Raw genomic sequence first — 25,530 nt, forward strand, 5'->3', positions numbered from 1 at the left:
GAGACCCTCAAACCCCAATGTCAAACTCTAGTGACTGAGAGAGAACTACACAAAAGATCTTTTTCCTCCACTATGTTAGCCTAAATAATCTACATCTAAGGCATGAACTCTTTCCTTTTTCTCCAAGGCTAAACTTCAGGTTCACTCTTTGTAATCAATATGAGGAAGGCATGTTCCAAAATACGTAATCATTCAGTGCTGGAGGGAAAGAAGCCTAACATGCTCTCCACAAATTCCAGGTCTCCACAGGCCGACTCAGTAGTCTCAGATGTCTGCTCCCATGGGGAGAAAGATAAAATTGATAAAATTCAACATCCTTTCATGGGAAGACCTTAGCAAGCTGGGAGTTGAAGGAAGTATCATTAATGTAATAAACAGTGATTATTAAAAAAATCTATGCCCAATACCACATTTACTCACAAAAGGCTTAAAAGTCTTCCCTTTAAAAATCAAGAACAAGACAAGGATGCCCCATCATCACTTCTCTTTATCATTTTCCCAGAGATTTCACCCAGCTTAGTAATATAACAAAAATATATCAAGTATGCAAGGTTTAGAAAAAAAAGATCATTAATTACAGAAAACATGACAATCTTAACATCTACATACAAATAATTAGAATTAATAAGAAAATTTAGGCTGGGTGTAGTGACTGTATTCCTAGCTGCTCAAGAGGCCAAGGTGGGAGAATCACTTGAGCCCAGCTTGAGTAGCATGGTGAGACTCATCTAAAGAAAAAACAAAGACAGAATTTAGCAAAGTTGCTTGATATGAAGTACAAAAGAATCATTTGTATTTCCATTAATAACTGATAAGTGAAATATACACTTTGTAAGTAGATACTACTTAAAAAGTTTCTAAAAAATAAAACGAACTATTAAAGTTTTTCCACTTTTTTGAGATATTCATTTATTGCTATGAACTCCCTTCCTAGTACTACTTTTGCTATAATAATAACACATTTTGTTATTATTAGACCTAAAGGGAGAGAGAGACTGCAATACAGCAATAGTAGGGGACTTTCACACCCACTCTCAGTAATGGACCGATCATTCACACAGAAAATCAACAGGGAAACATCAGAGTTAATGCTATGAACTTCCTTTTCAGGAGGGAGTTTATTTATTTCCTTCTCAAGAAAGAAGTTTATTCTTAGGAAGGAAGTTTATCATAAGTAGTTGCTACTTATAACAATAACAAAAAGTAATTTTCTCAAAAATAAAATGAACCGTTGAAGTGTTTCTACTTTTTTGACATAAGCATATTTATTGCTATGAACCTCCTTCTTAGTACTGCTTTTGTTGTATCCCATAAATTTTAGTACGTTGTATTTCCATTTTCATTCACTTCAAGACATTTTAATATGTCCTCCTTAATTTCTTCATTGACTCATTGGTTGTTCAGAAACATAGTGTTTAATTTCCACGTGTTTGTGAAGTTTCTGAAGTTCCTCTTGTTACTGACTTCTAGTTTTATTTCATAGTAGTCAGAAAAGATATTTGATATAACTTCTATTTTTTAAAAAATGTGTTTGGACTTGTTTTGTGGCCTAAGATATGGTCTATTTGGAGAATGTTTCATGTGCTGATGAAAATAATGTGTATTCTACAGCAGTTGGGTGAAATGTTCTATAAATGTTAGTTAGGCCTATTAGATGTGTTGTGTAGTTTAACTCTGATGTTTCCTTGTTGATTTTCTGTCTGATCTGTCCATTACTGAGCGTGAGGTGTTAAAGTCCTCTACTTGTTGTAAGGGACTTTGCAATACAATACTATTGTACTGCAGTCTATCTCTCCATTTAGATCTATTAATATTTGCTAATATGCACCTCAGGGAACTACAAAAGCAAGAACAAACCAAACCCCAAATTAATGGAAAGAAATAATAAAATCAGAGCAGACATAAATGAAATTGAGACTAAAAAAATATGGGTCGACAAAATGAAAAGTTGGTTTTTTGAATAGATAAACACAATTCACAAACTTTTGCCTAGAGTAAGTAAGAAAAAAAGAGAAGACCCAACTAAATACTATCAGAAGCAAAAAAAAGAAACATAACAATTGAGACTGAAGAATTACAAAGAATCATTACAGACTATTATGACTATTATGCCAACAAACTGGAAAACCTAGAAGACATGGATAAATTCCTGGACACGTACAAACTACGAAGGTTGAAACATGAGGAAATCCAAAACCTCAATAAACCAATATTGAGTAATGAAACAGAAGCCATAAAAAAGTCTCCCATCAAAGAAAAGCCCAGGACCTGATGGCTTCACTGCTGAATTCCATCAAACATTTAAAGAATTAATACCAACTTTACCCAAACATTTCAAAAAAAGTAAAGAAAAGAGAATACTTACAAACTCATTATTTGAGGCCAGCATTATCCTGATACCAAAACCAGATGAGGACACAGCAAAAAAAGAAAACTTACAGGCCACTATTCCTGATGGACATAGATGTAAAAATTCTCAACAAAATACTAGCCCAATAAATTTAACAACACATTAAAAAAATCATTCACCATGATTAAGTAGGATTCATCCCAAGGATGCAAGGATAGTTCCCCTTACTCAAATCAATAACCGTGATACATCACATTAACAGAACCAAGAACAAAAACTATATTACTTTAATAGATATTTAAAGGGCATTTGATAAAATTTAACATTCCTTTATGATTAAAAAAACCCTCATCAAACTGGGCATAGAAGGAACATACCTCTAAAACAATAAAGACCATATATGACAAAGCCACAGCTAATGTCATACTGAATGGGGAAAAATTAAAGGACTTTCCTTTACAATATGAAAGAAAACAAGGATGACTATTTATACCACCTTTATTCAGTGCAGTACTGAAAGTCCTTGGTCAGAGCAATTAGGCAAAAGAAAGAAATAAAAACATCCAAATAGGAAAAGAAGAAGTCAAATTAGCCTTGTCTGCAGACTACATGATCTTATAATGAGAAAAACCTAAATACTCTACCAAAAAACTGTCAGCACTGACAAATGAATTCAGTAAAGCTGCAGGATACAAAAATCAACACTCAGAAATCAGTAACATTTATATACACCACCAGTGAACAATCTGAAAAAGAAATCATAAAAACAATCCTATTTATAACAGCTACAAAGAATATAAAACATATAGGAATAAATTTAATCAAAGAAGTGAAAAGTCTATATAAGGAAAGCTATAAAACACTGATAAAAGAAATTGAAGAGGACACACACAAAAAATGAAAAGCTATTCCATGCTCATGGATTAGAAGAATTGTTATTATTAAGGTGACAATAGTACCCAAAGCAATTTATAGATTCAGTGCAATCCCTATTAGAGGACCAATGACATTCTTCACAGAAATAGAAAATAAAATCCTAAAATTTACAAGGAACTACTAAAGACCCTGAATAGCCAAAGAGCAAAGAACAAAGCTGGAGGCATCACACTCCCTGACTTTAAAATTTACTACAAAGCTATAGTAACAAAATCAGCATAATGACATAAAAAAGAACAGACATGTAGAACAATGGAACAGAAGAGAGAACGCAGATATAAATACATGCAGTTACAGCCAACTGAGCTTAGATAAAGGTGCCACGAACATACAATGGGGAAATCATAGTCTCTTCAATAAGTGGTGCTGGGAAAACTGGTGACTTCCCATATGCAGAAGTATGAAACTAGACTCTGTCTCTCACCATACACCAAAATCAAATCAAAATTGATTAAAAAATATAAGACCCAAAACTATGAAACTAATAGAAGAAAGCACTCGGGACATTGGTCTGGGCAAGGATTTTTTTGGGTAAGACTTCATAAGCACAAATAACAAAAAGGAAAAATAGAAAAATGGGATTATATCAAGCTAAAAAAATTCTTTACAGCAAAATAAACAATCAACAAAGTGGAGAGACAACCCACAGAATGGGAGAAAATATATACAAACTATCCATCTGACAAGGGATTAATAACCAGAATACATAAGGAACTCAAAAAACTCAATAGCAGAAAAACAAATAATGTAATTAAAAAATGGGCAAAAGATCTGAATAGACATTTCTCAAAAGAAGACATACAAATGATTGACAAATACATGACAAAATGCTCAACATCATGTATCATCAGAGACATGCAAATCAGGACTACAACGTGATATTATCTCACCCTAGTTAAATCGGCTTTTATAAAAAAGACAGGCAATAACAAATGCTGGTGAGAATGTGGAGAAAGGGGAACCTTCATACACTGTTGGTGAGGATGTAAATTAGTGCAGCCACTATGGAGAATGGCTTGGAGGGTCTTCAAAAAATGAAAAATAGAACTACCATATGATATAACAGTTCCACTACTGGATAGATATCTAAAAAAGTCAATATATCAAGAAGATATCTGCACTCTTATGTTCACTCCTTTGTTTATTGCAGCACTGTTCACTTAGCTAAAATATGGAATCAACCTGAAGTGCCCATCAATGGGTGAATAAATTAAGAAAATATGGTACCTGTACACAATGGAATATTATTCAACCATAATAAAGAATGAAGTCCTGTCATTTACTGTAACATGGATGGAAGTAGAGGTCATTATAGTAAGTGAAATAAGCCAAGCATAGGAAGACAAATATCGCATGTTCTCATTTATATGTGGGAGCTAAAAGGTGGATTTCATGAAAATAGAGAGGAGACTACTGGCTACCAGAGGCTTAAGGCATGAAGAGAAGTTGATTAATGGGTTCGAATGAAAGACTTGATAAAATAAATAAGACAGTGTTGGATAGATCAGCAGGGTGACTTTAGTTTACAATAATCTATTGTATATTTCAACATAGCTAGAAGAGAAGAATTGGAATGGTAATGGCATAAAGAAAAGACAAGTATTTAAGGTGATGGATATCCCAAGTACACTGATTTGATCTTTACAAAATACATGAATGTATTAAATTATCACAGGTATCCACAAACTATGTATGTCTATTATTCATCTATTAAAAATGAAAAGATGGAAAATAACAAAAAATGTACAAGAACTTTATGGAGAAAAATTCAAATACTGAAAAACATTAAAGAAAATCTAAATACAGTCATATACTACAAACTGCATATACCATGGTGGTCCTGTAAAATTATCATGGAGCTGAAAATTTCCTATCACATAGTGACATCTTAGCTGTCCCAACATCATAGTACAGTTACTCTATTTTTAAAGATAAATTTAGTGTAGCCTAAGTGTACAGTGTTTATAAAGCCTACAGTAGTGCACAGTGAGTTCTAGGCCTTCATATTCACTCATCACTCGCTCACTGATTCGCCCAGAGCAATTTCCAGTCCTGCAGGTTCCATTCATGGTAAGTACCTTATTATACAGGTGTACCATTTTTTTGGTCTTTTATACTGTGTTTTACTGTACCTTTTCTATGTTTATATATGTTTAGATACACAAATAGTTACTACTGTGTTACAATTGCCAACAAGAATTCAGTACAGTCACATGCTGTACAAATTTGTAGCCTAGGAGCAACTGGCTATACCATACAGCTAGGTACAAGTAGGCTATACCATCTAGGTTTGTGTAAGTGTACTCTATGATGTTCGAACAAAAATGAAATCACCTAACAATGCATTTTTCAGAACATATTCCCATTGTAAAGCAACCCATGACTGCCTCTTCTGTGTTCATACAGACAGGAAGGCTCAATATTGTTGGAATGTCAGCTCTGTCCAAATTCACTGCAGTTCTAATAAAAAATCTCAACAGGTGTATGTGTGCGTCGCAAATGCACAACTTGGCTAGTTGATTCTTACAAGTTATGTGGACAAGCAAAGAGCTGAAAACAGTCAATACTTCAGAAGAAAAAGAACACAGAAGGGAGGCTCACCCCACCTGCTACCAAAGTTTAATATTTGGCTGGAATAATTGAGATAGTTGATAATGGCAGGAAAGACAAACAGTACAGAACAGAACTCAGAAGCAGACTCATGCATACATGGGAACTTGATAATTGACAGATAGTACTGTGTACTGGGGGGAGAAAGGGCAGAGAATTTTGTAACACTATTGAGGCAATTGGTTATCCATGTTGAAAAAATTAATTTGGATCTATACTCAGATCATACACAAAAATCAATTGCAAATGGCTTGAAGATTTAAATGTGATAGGAAAAACTTTTAAGAATTTAGAAGAAATTATAAGAGAATGTCTTTATAACTGTTTCTTAAGAAGATTTCTTAAACAACAAAAAAAGCCATAAAAGGTGAAAGAAAAAATGATAAATTCAATTACATTAAATTAAGAACTACTGTTCATAAAAAGAACCTAAAGTGAAAAGATAAGCCACAAATTGGAAGATGATAGTTACAGCAATGTAAATGGAAAAGACTAGTATCCAGAATATACAGCATTCCTATTGAAAGAAAAATAAAAACCTCCCACTTGAAAAACAATGGGCAAAAGATATTCACAAGCATTACATGGAGAAAAAAATATGAATGGACAAAGAGAAGAAGCACATATTCATTGGTAATCAAATTGAAAACACAACAATTTGGCAATGGTTCAACTGTTGGCAAGGATGTGCTCTCTCTTACACCAATGAACAAGTGTAAATGGGTAAAATCACTTTGGAAATCCATTTAGGATTGTCTAATAAACATAAGTGTTTTTTACTCCTAAGTATAATTCCCTAAAGACTTTTGTACAGGTGCCAAACATTTTTACAACAGCAGGAAACTGCAAATACCAACTGCTCCACTGACAGAAGAACAGATAAATAAATTTTGGCACACCCATACATTGACATTCTATACAGCAGTAAAAAGGAATAAACTACAGTGATAGTCATTAGCATGGATTACACTCACAAATATAATACATTTTTTTAAAAAACTGAAAAAATGTAAAGAACATGACTCCATTTGTACAAAACTCAAAACAATGCAACATTAAACAATATATTGTTTAGGGATACAGCTGTTTCTGGTATAATGTAATATATGTATGTGTGTATTTATTTTGCTTTTATTATGATTTTTGACACACAATTATACATTTTATGGGGTACTGTGTGATATTTCAATACACGTATAAAATGTGTAATGATCAAATCAGGGTAATTAGCATATCCATCACCTCAATACTTTATCATTTCTTTGTGGTGGGAGCTTTCAAAATCTGCTCTTCAGCCAGGTGCGGTGGCTCATGCCTGTAATCCCAGCACTTTGGGAGGCCAAGGTGGCTGGATAACCTGAGGTCAGGAGTTTGAGACCAGCCTGACCAACATGATGAAACCCCATCTCTACTAAATACAAAAAATTAGCCAGGTGTGTTGGTTCATGCCTGTAATCACAGCTACTTTGGAGGCTGAAGCAGGAGAATTGCTTGAACTCGGGAGGCAGAGGTTGCAGTGAGCCAAGATTGCGCCATTGCACTCCAGCCTGGGCAATGAGAGCGAAACTCTGTCTCAAAAAAACAAACAAACAAAAAACAAAAAACTGCTCTTCTAGCTATTTGAAAATATACAATAAATTGTTGTTAGTTATAGTCATGGATAGTCCTGTAGAGCACTTGAACTTGCTCTTCCTATCTAGTAATTTTGTATACCTTAACCACTTGACCAACTTCTGGTTATCACCTCCCACCCCCGCATGCTTCCTACCCTCTAGTAACCACTATTCTACTTTTTACTTCTATGAAATCAGCCTTTTCTTTCTGATAATATATGTATTTTTTTAAACCCTCATATTCTGCAAACCTAAGGATTAAAAGTAACAGTTTATGGACTATTTTTATACAGAAAAACAGAAAAAAAATTTCTCTATAATTTTGTGACCAGAATTTAATAAAACAATAAAAATCCTAATAAAACATTGGGAAAATTGTAAGACAAATTACATTCTTAATCAATAAATACTACTTTCTCCATTTACATTAAATAAATACCACTGTGAATACAATAATTCAGCTTATAGAAAAAAGGAAGATAATTTGTTAGGAGAAGGTTTAAGGAAGGGTTGAAGAAGCTACCTTAGGATAAAATGCCCAAAGATCAGGAAGAACTATGTGATAAGCACTTCTCAGATTGAATAGGAAGCCAAAGCAACCCAAGAGGAAGAACTTGCAGTGGATGAGTTCCATGTCAGAAATTCACAGCTTGCTGCATTCAGCTGTGTTAGTGTACTCTGCAGGCAGCTGCAGTTCCTTGGTGGTCACAGATCATTTATGTATCGGGAAAGATGTTGTATAAGCAATGTGACTTTCATGCATATTGACACAATTCCCTTGTTTACTTATTGTTTATGAACTAATGTGCATTACAGCAACACAAGAAGTAGCATAATGAACTGAATATGTAAATGTCATAAAACTATAAAAAGAGGGAATGTGAAATACAAATTTGGGAATGATTACTTCTTTGGAGGAAAGAGCGCGAAAGATTTGATTAGGAATACAAAGAGGTTTCAAAGAACTAATTTTCTTAAGCTGAATTTGGGAATAGAGGTGTCCATTTTATATTATTCTTTATTCCCCATATATATATATCCTCTCATATATATATAACGTATTACCTCTAGTATGAATGACAATTTTATAATAAAAAGTCAGACAAAATTTTTTTGAGTAATTTCATAGTAAAATGTTAGGAAAATATAAAATGAACAATCAAAAAATGAAGTTAGCTATGTAATTCACTCAGAAACTGGTAGTTGTTTTATCTGTCTGAAAAACAACATTTCTTAACTGTAAAATATATGAACGATGTAGAAAAGTAGAAAGAAGAAACAAAAAGAAACAAAAAATAAAAAATCCCTCAAAAAGTTCATCACCAAGAGACCTCATTTGAGTGATTATATATGCACATACATATATAATTTTTACAGAAATGGGATCATATTATACATTCTGGTCTGCAACTTTTTATTCAAAAATATATATTTATTATCATAAATACATAATAATATTTAATGACTCCTAGTGATTCACAGTACGCATGAGTCAAAATTTACATAGCCAATCATCTACTCTTGGATGTTTAAGATATTTCTGAAGTTTTTACTACTACAAATAACATTGCAATTACTTATTTTCAAGTACTTATTTAACATTTGTCTGATTATCTCCTCAGCATTTCTTCTGAGAGGTAGGAATTCTGTGTCATAAATGCTGTTCTCTGAGTTGGCTACAGATAATTTGCTCTTTATTATGACTTGCTTTTTTTTCTAATCTTTTTTTAATAGAAGGAATGCTAATTGATGTCTTGTTTCAGTATTTTATCTTCTTTTTTTTTTTTTTTTTTTTGAGACGGAGTCTGGCTCTGTCACCCAGGCTGGAGTGCAGTGGCGCGATCTCGGCTCACTGCAAGCTCCGCCTCCCGGGTTTACGCCATTCTCCTGCCTCAGCCTCCCGAGTAGCTGGGACTACAGGCGCCCGCCACCTCGCCCGGCTAGTTTTTTGTATTTTTTAGTAGAGACGGGGTTTCACCGTGTTCGCCAGGATGGTCTCGATCTCCTGACCTCGTGATCCGCCCGTCTCGGCCTCCCAAAGTGCTGGGATTACAGGCTTGAGCCACCGCGCCCGGCCCAGTATTTTATCTTCTGAGGCTAATTATTCCTTCTATGATAGATTATGCCCTAAAGAAAAAGGCATGAGTCAGAAAGCTTTGCAGAGCTCTGAGGAGTCAGAGTGATGAGACATTTTTTAAAAGATCTGAAAAAACGCTTCAGGGAAGGCCCAAACCAAAGGCTTAAATGATTAGACTCAGGACTAGCAGTTGAAACAGTCAATGAAGAATAAAAATAGATGAGGGACTGATAGGTGGACTTTATAGGTGAGGAATGAAAGGGGATCAATGAAGGAAGCTAAAGCTGGCAGACAGATGATCAAAGTGATGACAGCAGAAAGAGAAGCTGAAGAAGGAATGGGGCACTCTACAAAGACATCTTGAAGCCTGAAAGAAGGGGAGGCGATGTGATAAGTTTAGGAGATCGATCTGAATCAACAGCATAAGGCAGTTGGGAAGTGGCCTGCTCCTAACACTGGATCAAATGAAACACCCTGGGTCAAAAGAGAAGAAAAACAAATGAAAACCCAAATTAAGAAAAAAAAGAGTTATTAAAGAAACTGAGGAGACAGAACTTCGTGTCTACAGAAATGCTTATTTGGTTATGGGGGAAATTATAAATATAAAATGGGAACACTGGTAAATATGAACATTGGTCAAAGGTCTTGTAATTTTTTAAAAAGCATAGAATTTTCTTCACAATGTGAGTGAGGGTTAAGAAAGATAGCTACTAAACTCTAGAGGAAAAAATAAGGGCTGCTGGGGTTCACAAAACTAGCAGAGGGAAGCGGAAAGGACATTTAGTTAGTTAGCTTGTTTTGATCAAACAAGTTATGAATTTCCCACTGGAGCCATACAAGGATACACAGCACCAGACAAAAGCTCAGTTTTGTGCCAATATTTCCAGACCAAATGGTTAGCTCCCAAGTTCAACCCACCAGGTTAGTGGGCAAAAAATTGACCAAGGAGTTAGCATAAAAACACCAACAGAGGAAATGCCCAAGATGGAAGTCCAAAGAGATGTTGGTCAAAGGGTACGCACTTTCAGCTATAAGATGAATAAATTCTGGAGCTGTAATGTACAGCATCTTGGTTGTAGTTAATAATACTGTATTGTACACTTGAAATTGGCAAAGAGAGTAGATCTTTAATGTTGTGACCACATATACAAAAAAAGGTAACTGAGGTGAAGTGATAGATATGTTAACTAACTTGATTGTAGTAATCATTTCACAATATTTACATATGTCATATCATCACATTATACACCTTAAACATATACAATTTTATCTGTCAATTATACCTCAGTAAAACTGGGGGTAGCAAAGGGGACAACATGCAGACATTTTTTCAATTAAAAAAATAACCACCATCCTGGGCAACCTGGTGAAATCCCATCACTACAAAACATACAAAAATTAGCTGGGCTTGGTGGGGCATGCCTGTAGTCCCAGCTACTTGGGAGGCTGAGGTGGGAGGATCACCTGAGCCTGGGGAGGTCAAGGCTGCAGTGAGCTGTGATTTCACCACTGCACTCCAGCCTGGATGACAGAGTGAGACCCTGCCTCAAAAACAAAACAAAAGAAAAACAAACCCCAAAAACCAAAACCAAAAAGTTAAAAAAAGGTAAATGTCAACTAAAAATTAATTATTACATAGTAAAAAAGATAAAAGAAGAAATGAAAATTAGTCTTAATTTCAGCACCTTACTTCAACTCACAGCTTTTCACATTTTTAAATATATGCAAATATTCATGTCCTAGTTTGATATCATTTCCCTTTGAGTTTATTTTGTAGTACCTATTTGTTAAAAAATAATTTAATCTGAAATCCTATGGTATGTTATTTAGCATACCATATGTTGTATACGTTATTTACCATACTATATGTTGATGTTATTTACCATGCCATACCATGTGTTTATATCATAAACACACTTCTATGTCACTACATAGTCTTTTCCCACATGATTTATAATTACTACTTGGTATTTAATTGATTATGTATCATGTTTTATTTAGCCAATTATCTTCTATTGGACATAGAACCTGTTTCAAATTTTTCATATTATGAATATGGCCGTCCTGAATTTCCTTAGGGTAAAATCTTTGAACATATTAATGATTATTTCCTTAGCATAAAGTCAGGCATGGGAATTGTTAGATTAAAGGATAAGAATATTTTAAAAAGCTTTTTATATGTAGTGCTAAATTGCCCTCCAGAAAGAGTGTATTCATTTATACTCCCACAGCAGGGTATGAGACAGCTATTGAAAAACTCATTACATTTTTAAAAGGTGAGTTAAAAGATCCCATAAACTACATTTTTGACTATGGGCTTTGGAATGATATGAACTGATTTTGAATCTAGTGTGTTCCACTTACTGGCCATGAGACCTCAGACAAATTAATCTGACTAAACTTCAGTCTCCCCATGTACACTGGGATAATAACTACCTAAAATTTTTGATAGGTAAACTAAGCAATGTATAAAATCTTTAGCATAATGCCTAACGCATTGTCAACACTAAATAAATAGTAAATGATATTCCTCAGGATAATTTTTTCCCCTAGTATTCCAGTATGACAACTACCAAGAATAGCACGTGGAATGAGGCACAAAGAGAAGAAATTCAGATTACAGAGCACACCAAAGGAAAGCAACAAGAACACCACAAAGCTGGTTCATAAATATGGGTCAGAAAAAACCCGTTTGAACAAAAAATTAATTCAATCTGAAATTATGCAATAGTGGTGGTGTCAGTGTAGCAGTGTAGCTACATGAGCCTGTAACACAAACACAACCAGCACTTTTGTACTAAACGGATGAGGAGGAAATGAAAGCACCACAGGAAATCTCACCCTTTTGCTGGGAGGCCCAGCTGCTCTGTAGCCCTGTTACAAGGAAATAATGATAAGTTGTGGGAAAATTACAAAATGGAGATTACAAGCTCTGGGATGTGTAAGTTGAGTGTTGAGTGCTGTCATAGTGGGTTGATAACACTGTCCAACTATTAATAGAAGTAATAACCTCAGGAAGACGGAGAAGGGAGGGATGGAGGGAAGTGAAGAAAGAGATGGAGGAGGAAAAAGGAGAAGGAGGAGGAGCAGGAAGTAGTGGGAGGAGGAGGAGGAAAGAGTAAGAAGAAGAAAGGAGGAGGAAGAGGAAGGGAGGGGGCAGGGAAGAATATAATCAAAGTGTACGGACCAAATGAATGTGTTGGCCATGCTGGCCCCAGCAGATCTCACTGCAGAAAGTAGCTCCATAGATGTATAAGCTGCCAATGGGTAGGCAAGGACTCTTGAAATATACTTGGATGATAACATGGGTGTTGGGTGAAACTGGGAAGTACAATAATGAAAATGGAATTTGAATAAACATGGAAGGAGGGAAGGGAGTTCTGGAAACCCTCAAGAGAGCCAAGACAGCCAAGGGTTATAAGACATGGCTAGTACCTCTCTGCCAAGTAGAGGAAAAGTTCCTTCTCATAACATTCATGAGAAAAGTTCCTTCTCATAAAAAAACTTCCCTCTCATGACATTGTGGAACCACAAGGCAAACACTAACAAACCACACACAGGGAAGGAGATTAGGAAGGGTGAAACCTGGCCTATTTTTTTGCCTTCTTGTTAGTGTGGTTTGATTTCACCAAGATAGGAAGGGACAAGTGGTGAGTGGGGGGACAGGAAAGAAGAAGAGTAGAAAGTGGCAGGGGGGTGAAGGAGGCAATCAGTCCTCACCATGGTTGTTCCAAGGGGAACACAGAGATGCATGAGACGGGCCCTGTTTTCAAGGAGCTCTAAATCTAGTTAGGAAGACAAAAATCCCTTGGTGTAAAAAAACAAATGCATATATGATAAATGGCCAACTAGGAACAACAGATGCAGCTAAGTGTGGGCTGTGCAAGTAAATTTGGGGACACTTCATGTTATAGAAGGCCTAGATTGGTACCTGAATAGGTGATAAGGAGATAGGGGTTTCCAAGCTGGGGACTCTGCAGGAATTAAGTAGTGGAGGCAGGAATGAGAAGGCAGGTAGACTGGAGAGCAGGGGATGTGTACCACCATGTGAAATGGGCAGGACAGTGAAATGAAAAGAGCTTAGGTTTTGGGGCCAAGATGACTAGTTTCTACCACCTACAAACCCTCAGGCCTAGGACTTCAGTCTTCTCATCACTTAAATGAGGGTTATCGGGAGGGTTTTTATCCCTTCCCGGATAAAAAGGATAAAGTATAAAAACCCTTCCAATAACCCTCCTTTCAGGGTTGTCGGAAGTATAAAAAAATAAAGTAACTGTAGTAACTGTGTTACTTTACTGTGACTAGATTTGGCAGATATAATCAATGTTAATCCTTTCCATAGTTTTACCTTTCTTGCAGAATCTCCAAGATTCTCTTTATGAATTAATAACAATCTTACACATTTGAAAAGACTAATTTTGAAGTCAGAGCTGACTAGAGAGCAGGTATATGTATTTCGAACTAATCTCTTGGCCAAGAAACTTTCCACTTTTAACTGTGTTACTGGCACATGGTAACTACTCAGAAACTGATAAATAATTTTATTACATTACTATTCCTAGAAATAAAAGCACACCATAGACATGAGAGGATAGGGCCGGGGCACGGTGGCTCATGCCTGTAATCCCAGCACTTTGGGAGGCCAAGACAGGTGGATCACTTGAGGTCAGGTGTTTGAGACCAGCCTGGCCAACACAGTGAAATCCTGTCTCTATCAAAAGTACAAAAATCAGCTGGGCATGGTGGTGCATGCCTGTAATCTCAGCTACTTGGGAGGCTGAGGCAGGAGAATTGCTTGAACCCAGGAGGTGGAGGTTGCAGTGAGCTGAGATTGCCCCACTGCACTATAGACTGGGTGACAGAGTGAGTGAGACTCTGTAAAAAACAAACAAATAAGCAAACAGAAATGAGAGAATAGGAGAATGATAATATGAAAAAAAAAATCAAAGATTTTCAGAAATGAAAAGGTTCAAACAAAAAGGTACAATGTGAGGGGTGATGAAAATTAAAGAAGGAGTGGATTAGAGTGGGGCTACCTGCTCCCCTCTCCAAAAGTTAAAAACTTTCCAAACTTCAAGTTGTAACTTTAAATTTTAACTTGACTGAGCATATTAATAGTAAGAAGTTCACTTCTTCAGAAAGCTAAATAAGCTATGTGTGTTCATTTTTGCTGGTGGACAGGAGTTCCATGAAATCTCTGTAAGCTGGAGAGGCAGCTGGATCGTGAGAAGAGCAGAGAGAAGAGATGTCCATGGATCAGCCTCACCATCATTGCTTGGGAGCTTGCAGGAACTACATACATTTGGCCCCCACTCCAGACCCACTTAATCAGATTTTCTAGGGGATGGACATCCTGCAATCTATGTGTTAAGAATATTCCCCACCTTAAAGTTTGAGAGCCCTGGGATGGAGGATTTGGGAAAGTTTCTTGGCCAAGAGATTAGTTCAAAATACATATACCTGCCCTCTAGTTAGCTTTGACTTCAAAATTAGTCTTTTCAAATGTGTAAGATTGTTATTAATTCATAAAGAAAATCGTGGAGATTCTGCAAGAAAGGTAAAACTATGGAAAAGGATTAACATTGATTATATCTGCCAAATCCAGTCACAGTAAATGGAATAAAGTAGATTTGTGTCAGTTCATTGATGTTTTGCTGCTAAGTTACATAAAACCTTTAGGTGTTTAGAGCTTTGAGGATTTTGGAAGTGTAGACCTGTATGAACCCATTTAAGCCACATAACAGTCTTATATGTTAGATACTCTTATCGTCCCCATTGTATAGATGAAAAAATAGGGCCTGGAGAGGTTCCAAAGTTACAGGGCTAACACATGACAGAGCCAGAATTTGAATCCAGGTGGTAAGACTCAAAATCCCTGCTTTCAGCTGCTAGCCTATGCTGCTTCCTATCCATCACACTATATTTAACTATTCCCTTATTATTGGACTCAGGCTTTTTCTTGTGTTTCAGTTTCAAATACTCATTGTGAAGAACATAATTGGGCATAAATCTTTAACCATATTTCTGATAATTTCTTAATGATACAGTTCTCAAAGTGGAAATTCTTTGGTCAAAGGCTGTGAACAGTTTTAAGGTAATTGTTTTCCAGGTAATTTGTTATGACAGTTTCCGTCGTGCCCCACTCCGCTAGCATTATCTTCAGCATCTTAATGTTCCTGATAAGGAAATGGGTATATCATTGTAAAAATGCTTCCCTTATTCAAGAAGAGTTAAAATATTTGTATGTTTCGCCATCCATGTGATTGTCTTCATTTGAAAACCATTACATCCTTTGACTACTTTTTTGAAACCACGGTCTTAATATTCTTCTTGTTAAATTCTATGAACTCTTTATATTTACAAATTTGAACATTTTGGCATATTTGTTGCACAATTTTTTGAGTTTATTTTCATTTTAATGTAATTATAACTTTTTATACACAAGTATTTTAAATGTTGGCCAGGCATGGTGGCTCATGCCTGTAATCCCAGCACTTTGGGAGGCTGAGGCAGGTGGATCACCTGAGGTCAGGAGTTCATGACCAGCCTGGGCAACATGGTAAAACTCTATCTCTACTAAAAATACAAAAATTAACCAGACACGGTGGTGTGTGCCTGTAATCCCATCTACTTGGGAGGCTGATGCAGGAGAATTGCTTGAACCCAGGAGGCGGAGGTTGCAGTGAGCTAAGATCACACCATTGCACTCCAGCCAGGGTGACAGAGTGAGGCTCCATCTCAAAAAAACAAAACAAAACAAAACAAAAAAACCAAAAAAACTCCAAGTGTTTTAAATGTTTATGTAATGAAATCTACCAATATTTTCCTTCATGATTCTCTGCTACTTTCATACTTAGAAAGAACTTCCTCATTCTTACAAAATATCCACTGCTCCCCTCTCCAAAAAATAAAAACATTGCAAACTTCAAGTTGTAACTTTAAGTTTTAACTTGACCGAGTGTATTTACAGTAAGAAGCTAATTTCTTCAGAAAGCTAAATAAGCTATGTGTGTTCATTTTTGCTGGTGGACATCCTTTGAGTTCTGTGAAATCTGTATAGGGTGGAGAGGCAGCCGAATCTTGAGAAGAGCAGACAGCTAGGAGTAAGTAGAATCAGCAACGTTAACCAGGTCTTTTATTTATAGTTGTGCTTTCTTTGGCAAGCCAACCTTTCAGTACCCTGTTTTCCTAATTTGTGAAATGGAGATAATACCTTCCCTGCCCAGCTGCCTTATTTATCTCCTGACATGTTCTGGGAATCAAACGAATTAACATTAAGAGGGTGCTTTGTCAATTGCTGACTGTTATAGCAGTCTACATATTGAGATTTGTTCATTCACTAAGTCACTCATTCATTTGTTCATTCATTCATTCATTCAGCTCCTCCAATGTACCAGGCACTATGATGGATTCTGGAGTTTCAGTGTTGAATAAGACACGCTGTCTACGCTTGAAGAGCTTGAACAAAGAGGCAAGTAGTGTTAATAACTCCAGTTTACAGATAAGGAAAATGGGGCATAGAGAGGTTGAACAACCTGCCCAAGGTCACAAAGCTAGTGAGCTGTCAAACTGGGATACAAGCTCAGGTAGTCTAATTCCTGGCCCCAGGCTATTACCACTGTAGTGTACTGCCTCTCAAAAGATGAGGATGAATGGAAATTGGTTGATAATTGCAGGGAGTATAAATTTTACTTGTACTATTTTCATTTTTAAGAGTGTGGGGCAGGCGCGGTGGTTCACGCCTGTAATCCCAGCACTTTGGGAAGCTGAGGCGGGTGGATCACGAGGTCAGGAGATCAAGACCATCCTGGCGAACATGGTGAAACCCCGTCTCTACTGAAAATACAAAAAAAAAAATTAGCCGGGTGTGGTGGCGGGCGCCTGTAGTCCAAGCTTCTGGGGAGGCTGAGGAAGGAGAATGGCGTTAACCTGGGAGGCGGCAGAGCTTGCAGTGAGTGGAGATTGCGCCACTGCACTCCCGCCTGGGTGACAGAGCGAGACTCCGTCTCACAAAAAAAAAAAAAAAAAAAAATGTGAAAAGAGGTCACCTACCCTCCTCACTACCTTTCCCCGAATCTCTTGATCGACAAGCACTTAGCACATAAAGGCTCTAATGGGCAGGGGCTTGGGGCATAGGGATGAGTAGACCCAGATCTTGACCCAAAGGAGCGCATGATTGGATGGACTGGAAGCCTGAAGCTGTGGTAGAGAGCCTCAGCCTGAGTGTCCCCCTCCAACCTCCCCATCAGCTGTTTAAGATCAGCTTGCACTCTCCACCCCACTTCTCTTCCTACCCAGTCTCTCCCACAAGGGCTACCAGACTGGAGATCTGGGCACCACAGCTGCTGTCTCTGAGTACACAGTGCCAGCTCAACATCTGACATGCATTTGGGGCCCAACTGGTGAACAAAACTAAACTAAAAGCTTATGTTAAATTATAGAATATTTAGAAAAAGTATATGAAAAATATAGTTCTTTCAACTGTCAACTTCTGTTAAGAGGAGAAAAGTAAAGCTTCATTCCTAAGGACAAACAATTATCGAGGGGTACAACTACAATTTCTTTGAACCTGCTTCTTTGTACCTACATGAAAAACAAAAGATAAACAAAAAATATGCTTAATAGGAACTCTACCAACAGAAAATATGGGAGGAAGAAGTCAAATTACTCAATTTTTCTATTTGTTAGTAATTTTACTTGCATGTGTGTGACAGATTTGTTGAAGGAAGAATGGCTAAAATTAGTTTCCTCTCTGCAGGTATCATACTACCTTTGCCCCCATCATCACTGATAAGCATTCACCGAGGGTGGAGGAAAACAGGTTTCCACCCTGGTTTCCAGGGAAAAAAAAATCAATCATAGATGAAAAACTCATTAAAACAAATTAATTCAGGTTACTTAACCCAAGAAATCTGCATGCTTCCTGTTTTTTCAACGTCAGGAAAGACCCTGGGGATTAACTGAGCCAAAGGATATGAGCTAGTTAAGCACCTACCATACGCCACACATTGTATTTAGCACATTTAACTCATTTAAATGTCACAAGACAGATCTCAAAGAAATGTCCACCACTAAAAACTGAGGCTCAGCTGGGTTAATGTCATGCTGAAGGTCAGAGATAGAAAGCCCACTTTCCACCAAACTAGACTGTCCATGGCAGAGGCAGACCTTGTTTTCCTCATTTCATACTGGACCATCTCGCTCATTTGGCTCTGCCTAATTATAATGCTCATTTCTGTGGCTTCGAGTAATAATACAGTTGTTTGAGCAACTGAATCCAAAAGCACACCCTTAATCAGCACTTCCACCTTTGGTGGAAACAGTAATAAAGCTCTCAAAAGCTTTTCAACAAACACTATCACACATGTCTGTATTGTTTCCTGCCTTATGAATGGATACTGTGGTTACCAAGACTGCATTGCATTATGAAATAGGAACTACCTGAATCCTCTAATTCTCATGGACTTTAATAAAGTCCATGTGGGCACCTCAATTAGTGCTTATTGTATATGAGAAGACATGAGAAAAAGGAGAAAAAAGTGAATCAGGCTGGTGTCAGGCAAAAATTGAACCAACAGTACCAGGCATGAGTGAGGGTTACATGTGTCACTTCAAGGCAGTGACAAATAGGTGAAGTCTAATGTCTATCCCCTTTGAACTGAAAGTCTCCCAGAAATAGAGAGAGAGAAAGAGAGAGAGAGAAGATGGATATTATATTTGGTATGGATTAACTGATCCTATTTTATGTTCAGACACAGAAATGGTCAAGGGCTCTTCTGAATCAGAGATAGCATTTTTTGGTACCAATCATGAAGTTCTCTGTATACAAGCACTTCCCAGATTCCTGATCCCCAGTCCTGGTTGATACTCACTTCTTTTTTTCTATCCCAAGATCACTTGATTGACAGAATCAAAGGATAACAGACCAGAATCTCAGGCTTCACCTCCTCAAATCCTCTCCCTCACTGACCACATCTAATGAATAACTTAGTTCTGTACTGGAGTCTACTTTGGCGATATCTCAAGCATTTAGCTCGTTTTCTTCTTGGTTACTGCCATGACCACGGTGGTTCAGGCCATCATTACCATTATCTAAATGGTTATAATGTCTTTAAGTGGTTACTTTGTTCCAAATGACCCCCCTCCAACCCAGCATCCATATGCAGCCAGAGTGATTGCAAAAATGCTCAGGACTCATTCCTCTATGTAAAACCCTCCAGCAGCTTCCTTTGTCCTAGAATAAATAATGAATAGCCAACAATTCCTGAGTACATAATCTGTGCATATCTTATCTGAATCTTTGCAGCAATCCTATGAGGGAAGTACTACCTTCATTATCATTAATTACTGTGGCTAAATTACTTAAATACGGTGGCTAAATTACTTAACTGAGATCCCACAGATAGAAAGTGGCAGAACCACGACTCAAACCTTTGTTTCTGTGACCCCATTGTGCATACTTTAGCCACCTTGCTAGCCTCCCTACCTCTTGGCTCCGTATGCTTCAGCTCCTTTGAACCACTTGCAGGTCCTAGAACTTGACATGATGTTTCATGCCTCTGGTTCAGTTGTTGTTGGTTGCTTGTTTTTGCACATGAATCTCTCTCCCATTATACTTTCTTCTTTTGTCTACCTGGTGTAACTCCTCATCTTTCAAGATTCAACTCAAGCATTACCTCCTCCAAGAACCTTTCCCTGACCCTTCCTCTTTTGGTAGAATTGACCACTCCCTTCCCTTATACATCAACATACCCTGATTATGCTTTCATTGTAATGAACACAATACTACCTGCACATGGATGAGCATGACTACCTCTCTTAGACTTCTATGAACTCCTTACATGTTGGGACTCTGTCCTAGTAATCAATTTTAATTATAGTATCTAGCACAGTTCTGGGCACATAAAAGGTTTACTGTAAACACTGTTGAATGAATAAAAATATTTGTTTGAATGTTAAATATGTTGCTTGGTTACAGCACCCCAGGAATTACCTTGTGAGATTTATATTTACAGCATCAGTGCAATTGGTGATTTTTTTTCTTTACTGAAGAGCTGTATGTGAATCTTTGAAAAGGATCACGAAGCTTTAGAATAATCGAAAAATTCTGGCATCCTCCCAATTAGAGCAGTGGCTAGGGATGGAGGGAAGATATTTCAGTCCACCTGCCACACCTATTTTCACCTGTTAAAAAATCTATTTAGTGATAACATTGAACAGTCAGTGTATAAACCATATTTGGTATCAGGGTTATATATATTTACCTTATTAATGGGAATATGGATGATTCAAAATTGAACTGCAATACATACATTTTGTTGTACACAGTATAATAAACGGATAAGAATAATGTTAATCGAAACATTTAATTATAAAGCAAGAATACAGCAATGATAAACCATGACCAACTGAAGACAATGCAACTGATACTCTGATACTGTGATAAAGAAGCATTCTTTCCCAAAGTGCCAAAAATGCCAAGTTGGCATATGTGCTCATGTAGTACAGCAAATGTCACATGGCAGTCAGTCTTCTTAATGACTAGCAGCCAAACACTATTCTTAATGGATACATCCTGGTCCTATGTCAACAACAAATATATCCTCAATCTTCCTCTCCATCTTTGAATCTTGGCTCAAGGGAGATCTCCTTGAGAAAGCCTTCCCTGGTCTCACAGTTCAGTTTGTATAAACCCTCAAAGAACTTTGTTTCTTTCCTTTAGACAGTTTATCTTAGTTTGTAATAACATATAGTCAATATTTATTTTTCTAACAGCTGCCACCTCAAAGCATCTGTAAGCTCCAGGAGAGCAGGGACCTCACCTGGTTTTATATACCTTTTAGTTCCCAGTGAATGGTACATAGCCAGGCACTCTATAAACATTTTGAATGATGAATGATGAACAATTTTGTTTACTTCTTACTCATTCCTTAAGTATTCCTTACTGTTACCTTAAGAATTATATGCGACTCCTCACCAGTCTCAAACTTGTAGTCAACTTCTTCCTCTTCATTATACACCTACCCTATCACAAGGATCAGTCATTATTTTCTCATCCTCTCCTCCCCACTCTCTCCCACCAAAAAGTCTTAGAAGCGGCAGCTTCTAATCAGCCTGAACTTTCTGACATGGTTGGGATCCAGTTCAAGGTTATGCAATATGAAAAGATAAACAAAATAAAGGAAAAATGTGGAGACTGGAGTACCTATTAGGTGATTTTAAACAATGGACACAGCTCCTAAAGAACCCGCTAATTCAGTAAAAAAATTTTTTAAATTAATTTAGTTTCAACCACTCTGTTTTATCATAGAGACAAAAACTGGTTGATTTGCTGATTGTTTTCACTTACTATGTTTTGGCCTAACATAGAAGTCTTGAAACAGAGCTGACTGTACTGATTGTTGGCAGGAAGTAACCTGCATGTGTGGTCTCTTAGCAAATTATATGGGGACTGTTCCTAAATGACAGGGCTCTGTGCTTGAGGAGTCTTCTGCACTCAAGGGTCTTGGCCTGCTTCTTCCTTCCTACTTCCCCTCCAACTTCCCCTACATCTTCCCCTCCCACCTTGTCCACCACAAAGCTTTGTCCCTCAGGCCCTTCATGGAACACCTCCCAGGCAGGTATAAAGCACCCAGTGTCCCAGGTTCCTACAGAGGAAAAAATCCTAGGCAGACCAGTTAGGGGATCCTGGAGTGGAGACGGGAAAAGCAACAGCAAGGTGTGACTGATGAAGTTCTGTTTTAAGGAATAGGAACTACTGTGGTGTTAAGTTCTGGAAATCCAGAGCATTTCAGAAAACAGCCTGCATTATTTCCTCTCAATAACAGACTACCTAAATGCACTTGGAAGATCCAGTTTAAGGGGAAAGATAGGTGTGTTTAGAACTTGTCATGGACTGTTCCCCAATGTGCCTTTTCTTCAGATCTCTGGGATAGTTGAAGCAAGTAAATGAAATGTCTTCTCGTTAGTGGGCTCCCTACCCTGAGGAACACCTTGTGAAAAACATTTGAGGACAAGATAGGCGTTGCGAGAAGGAACACTGGAGATTAAAGGATGTGGGCAGTGGTGGTGACATCATTTTCTGGCTAAAGAATCAAAAGACGGCGACAGAACATGTAGAGTGTGAAAGGCTATGAGTATAGAAAGGAGATAGCAATAGACACATGCTAGTGCAGGCAGTGCCTCTAGAAGATAAATGTTTGTATTATTTGACTTAAAAAATAAATATATGCATGTTATCTATTGAAAGCTAGAATGTTAAAATAATGATAAGACTCCATCAGTCTGGTATGCTTTTTCTCCCCAGGAAATACATACGGAGGCTGGTGATCAGGCCCCGGGAACTGACAGTCTAATTTGATGCCACTGAAGCAAAGTCCCCAAGGAATTCTGGCGGCTTGGACCAGGAATTCTGCAGGGACACTGACGGCCCCTGGGGCCAGAGCTGACGCCGTGGCCCTCCCCTCCATATTCATACACTCTGTGAAGCTACCTGTCCCCTTGTTAACACATGGAGAGCGAGTCCTTTCTGACTACATCACAGGCAGAAGCAAGGCAGAGGCACAAGAAACTACCGACAGCAGGCGTTTTGGTGTGCACTCCCGTTCATTGGCGTAGGTGACCCGCTGCCCCTTCTAGGGGACACTGAACAGTCCAGTTCTGAGCCGGGGAAAGCCTTGATCCTATAATGTGGTCCCTACTTTCCCCCACGTTCACGCCCAATGCTCCCAGGCTGGAGCTGCTCCGGCGTGTGCCCCTCGTTCGGCCCCGAGCCCTTGGCCCCCAGACCCCGCCACGGCCCCTCCCCCACTGGGGGCGCTTTCTGCCCGCCCTCCTCGGGTTCCCTGGTCCTACCAGCGCCTTGGCCAGGGCTCCCTCGCACAGAGGCAGCTCCAGCCCCTCGGCCGTGGGTCTTCACGAGGCTGGGCTTGTGTCTGATCTCCGGACGGCGCGCGGACCCTGCTCCCTATGCGAAGGTCACGGTCTCGGAGAGGTGTGCATGGCTCACTGCACTCCCTGCGCCCGCCTTCGGGACCGGCCGCAGCAGCCCCCGCAGACCCTCTGGGCAGCCGCGGCTGCCCCGGCCCCGGAGCTCCGCCCCTCTCGTGCTCCCCGCCCGCTTGCCCCCTCGGGGTCCCGGACTGCTGAGCCCAGCTCCCCTTGGAGCCCACTCGCGAGCTGCCCTCTAACCCCCACCCCAGTTAGTCCCCGTTCCCTCACCGTCTCCTTAGCCCGCAGATAGCTTAGCTGACTCTTCAGGGTCGCTGAGGGCGCGTCTTCCGTTCCCCGAGGGCCACACGCCGGCTCGGGTCCCCAGCAGACGGTGAGCCCCGCGCTCAGGTCCTCTCCTGCCCTCTTCCGTGCCGAGCCAGGGGTTCCCGGCTCCCAAATCCTGTTCCTGCTGCCTGCTGTCGGGGAGGTCCTCTTCCCGGACCCCTACTCCTTGGCGATGAAAAGAGACTTAGAGGGCTTACGACGCCACCAACGTTCTCTGTGCCGAGGGTGGCACAATTTTTTTTTTTCTGATATAAGGCCAGAGATTCACAATAAAATAAATACAAATCGCGTGCCCAAACTCTTACTTATTGTGCAAGACTCAGGTCAAGCGTTACCTCGGTGCTGACAAACAGCTCCCTGCTTCCACTCTCCTGCGCGAAAGGGCGCGCGATCCTCCCTGGCTGCAGCCAGGCGCCTGTTCTACCCGACTCCACAGCTCGCTGCTTGGAGGCCCCGACCTGGCCTTGCTTATCCTTGTCCCTAGCCCCTGGCAAGGTGCCTGCCACCCATCACAGCACTAGAATATTTTATGAATAAGTGGAAAATTAATTTCTTTTGTAGAAAACCATTTGCGTGTGTGTGTGTGTGTTTGGCTTTTTACCCTCAAATAAAGCATACTCCTTTGGGTGGGCAATTTGCTAGTCTCTATAAAGAAACACCAAAAATATCCCCTTTAATGCAGTATTCCATGCTTGGGGAAATTTCCAGAACAAAATAACATTCATGCGGAGATGTTTTTTAGGAGGATCATTTACTACAGAAAAAAAATTTAAAAACCACAAAAAGTAAACAGAGCCAAACTGTCAACAGTAGGAAACTGGTTGAGTAAATTAGGGTGACTTAATGGGATATTATACAACCGTTAAAATGATAAACATCAAGACAGAAGTGCTTCAAATTCTTTTTAGAATAAGGAGGGAGTATGTATTTATTTATAAAGCAAAAAAGGGAAACATGAAGTAACATGATAAAATGTTTGCAAATTATTGTTAAGCAAAAAGCAGAAAATTGGGTCATTTACCCATGTTTAATAACTTCAAATAAAAATGCAGATTTCTTCTCTGCAAATCGGCCATAACATCTACCTCAAGGGGTCCTTGGAGTGTTCAATGAAATAGTCAAGGAAAGTGCCTAGTATAGAATGGATACTCAACAAAGTTTCCATTTCTTTTCTTCAATGGAACACAGACTCAAATCCAGCATGTCAAACACATCCTCATTATGGCCCAATTCTACCCATTTGGCTTCCTTTCCCTCAAATACAGCGTAGGAGAAGGAGCTGAGCAAATGCCAAAGAACCAGGGAAGGAGGAAAATCTAGTTAATAGGAATAAACGTGAAGTCCTCCCTCAGGCCGAAACACCTAGCAATACAAGTTGGTAATGGGGGATGTGGCTCAGTAGTGCTCTACATCAAAATACCTTAGATTTTATTTTAGTTGGCTACAAGCACAACCTTGTGAACACCCAAAGGCTGAATGAGTTCAGTTCAAAACCTGAATGAGGCTGCAATCTTAGGCTGAACTCATCCTCTTCAATGGTCAGGTTACACCTGGGCATAATGTCCAAATCTGAGCACTATCTTTAAGAAAGCATTACTCTGAAGATCTATTATTGCTTCCATTGTAAAGATGAAGAAACTATGCATACAGTTTCCAGTATTTAGGGT

General features: G+C 38.7%; 1 protein-coding gene across 3 annotated transcripts in view; it reads right to left on the reverse strand.

Moving 5' to 3' along the window:
- CASR (calcium sensing receptor) overlaps window positions 1-24,477 on the reverse strand; it is a 100,517-nt gene extending 76,040 nt beyond the window's left edge. Inside the window, exon 1 of one of the 3 annotated variants that reach the window (XM_028844591.2) lies at window positions 23,807-24,477. The gene's annotated coding sequence lies outside the window, so the exon portion shown is untranslated. Of the gene's footprint in view, window positions 1-23,440; window positions 23,690-23,806 lie in introns of those variants that run through there. The other 2 variants (XM_077993820.1, XM_015129990.3) reach the window with 2 other exon arrangements.
- Window positions 24,478-25,530: the final 1,053 nt, after the last annotated feature.

This window comes from Macaca mulatta, chromosome 2, assembly GCF_049350105.2.
Source record: "Macaca mulatta isolate MMU2019108-1 chromosome 2, T2T-MMU8v2.0, whole genome shotgun sequence".
In the NCBI taxonomy this organism is placed as follows: Eukaryota; Metazoa; Chordata; class Mammalia; order Primates; family Cercopithecidae; genus Macaca; species Macaca mulatta.